This window comes from Gallinula chloropus (genome assembly GCF_964237585.1).
Source record: "Gallinula chloropus genome assembly, chromosome: 7".
Classification (NCBI taxonomy): Eukaryota; Metazoa; Chordata; class Aves; order Gruiformes; family Rallidae; genus Gallinula; species Gallinula chloropus.
Window position 1 is genome coordinate 9,255,687 of NC_140092.1, and position 2,873 is coordinate 9,258,559.

The window sequence follows — 2,873 nt, forward strand, 5'->3', positions numbered from 1 at the left end:
CAGTGGTCAAAATGGAAAATAGAATTTTTCTCAGAATGGACAAAATCTATTATATGTGTGTGAAGGAAAACAAAATGCTGCAGATGGTGTGCATAAGCCCAATTGGGACCCTTTCTGTCTCCTTTAACACTGGAGACAGGAGTTATAATGTTTTATTATTTCAAGGTAAAGGCTGTAAACGTAATTGCTGATCCCTCTGCCCACTGAAGGTTAAGCACTGATTTTGGAGACACTGAGTGGTTACCAAAGGGCTTGATAGACTCAGGATGTGGTTGTGTGGCCATTCTGCTCTCCAGATGATTCTCCTGAATCCTATTCACCATTTAACCCCACAATCAGAGGAATGGTGGAGGAGGGAGGACAAGTGGTTAGTGTAGGGGAGGAGACAGCCACCCAAACTTGGACTGACACTAGGATATCTGTGTGCAACTGTGGCTCCTTTTCACTGAGCCACAAAATGACTTCTCAGAGTCACGGTGGAGACTGGCTTTAGAGCTACAAAAGAGGGAACCTGGAGAGCAGCTTATGGCTAGCAGGGGACATACAGGTAACATGTACTGCAGAGAAAGGAGTGTTCACTCTGCACCATCACTTTGTGCTCTGAACCACCCTCCTTGGAAATAATGTGAATTTTACCGGCAATTCTATGTAGCAATCTAACCCCCAAACAAAATCCATAAGTAGTGTAGTCTCTACCATGCATAGTCAATCCACAGGTAGTGAAACACTTGGTGAGCAGCTGCTTGTGCTCAAATCTTACCATTACCTATGTGTCAGTCAATACTTGTGAGGTTGCTCTGAATCATGGACTGACATAAGGCATAATTTCAGTGTCAGGAAAAGAGCATTTCAGAGAGGTACCCAGGGGGACGGAGGGAGCTGGCAGAAGTGCTCACCAAGCCACTTTCCATCTTTTATCAGCAGTCCTGGCTAACTAAGGAGGTCCTAGTTGACTGGAGGTTAGCACATGTGATGCTCATCTACAGGAAGGGTCAGAAGGGTGATACGAGGAATTACAGGCCTGTCAGCCTGATGTCAGTGCCAGGGAAGGTTATGGAGCAGATCATCTTGTGGGCCATCAGGCAGCATGTACAGGACAACCAGGTGGTCAGGCTCAGTCAGCATGGATTCATGAAAGGTGGGTCCTGTTTGAATAACCCGAGCTCCTTCCTTCTATGCCAAGGTGACCCTGTGTAGTGGATGAGGGAAAGGCTGTGGATGTTATTTTCTTGGATTTTAGGAAAGCATTTGACACTGTTTCCCACATCATTCTCCTGGAGAAACTGGTTGCTCATGGCTTGGACAGGCGTACTCTTTCTGGCTGGGCCCAGACAGCTGTGGTGAATGGAGGCCAGTCACAGGTGATGTTCCCCAGGGCTCAGTACTGGGGCCAGTTCTCTTTAATATCTTTATCAGTCAGCTAGACAAGGGGGCCAAGTACACCCTCAGTAAGTCTGCAAATGACACCAAGTTGTGCAGGACTGTTGATCTTCTTGAGGGAAGGAAGGCTGGGACAACTGTATGAGGTTCAGGAAGGCTCAGCGCCGGGTCCTGCACGTGGGTCACAACAACCCTATCCAATGCTACAGGCTTGGGGAAGAGAGGCTGGAAAGCTGTCTAGTGGGAAAGGTGTGTTGTTTGACAGCTGTTGTATATGATCCAGCAGTGTCCAGGTGGTCAAGGCGGCCAACAGCATCCTGGCTTGTATCAGAAATAGTGTGGCCAGCAGGACAAGGGCAGTGATCCACCCCCTGTACTCAGGCCTGGTGAGGCTGCACCTTGAGTACTGTCTTCAGCTTTGGGCTCCTCGCTACAAGAAAGACATTGAGGTGCTGGAGCATGTCCAGAGGAGGACAACAATGTTGGTGAAGGGTCTAGAGCACGTGTCTTGTGAGGAGCAGCTGAGGGAACTGGTGTTGTTCAGCCTGGAGAAAAGGAGACTGAGGGGACACCTTATGACTCTCTACAATTACCTGAAAGAAGGTTCTAGCAAGGTGGGTGCTGGTCTTTTCTCTGAAGTAACACGTGTTATAATAAGAAAAATGGCCTCAGGCTGTGCCAGGAGAGGTTTAAATTGGATATTATGAAAAATTTCCTCACTGAAACGGTACTAAGCATTGGAACAGCTGCCCAGGGAAGTGGTTGAGTCACCATCCCTGGAGGTATTTAAAAGATGTATAGATGTGGTGCTTAGGGACATGGTTTATTGGTCAGAATTAGCAGTGCTAGGTTAACAGTTGGACTTGGTATCTTAAAGGTCTGTTCCAAATGATTCTATGATTCTGAGATGCACCAAGCACTTCTGCTGGCCTTTGGTAGCTTCGACATCAGAGAGCATGGGATAAAATCTGAAGTCCAACCATTAATGTTTGTGGTTGTAAAATTCAGGCAGCTGAGTGTAAGCCAAGCATCATTTAAAGTCAGTTTACTAATTGTAAATTATATTGGTAATGGCAATGCTGAGAAGACCCTAGTTTATCATAACCACTCAGTGCTGCAAGAACACATGTACTTCTGAATAGCTGTTTGGAAAAGACCTCTAAGATCTTCTACCTTCTAGTCCAAGCATCCCCTTACTAACTATATTACTTACAAAGACATGTCCATAAGTACCTCATCCAACCTTTCCCCAAGGGACGGTGACTCCACCAGCTCCCTGAGCAACCTGTTCCAAGGCCTAACCAGGCATTGGAAGCACCATTTTCCCTGTCCTTCATATAGTTGAAACAGAATTTCTCAGCATCTCATTTTCAAAGTGGAATTTTGATATCTTTGGTAATACCTCTTAATTTTATCCTCACAATTCTGGGTGCTTTCAGAATCAGTTTCTTTAATTCCCAGAATGCATTTCCCATGCTCTGTTTCTTTGGGGA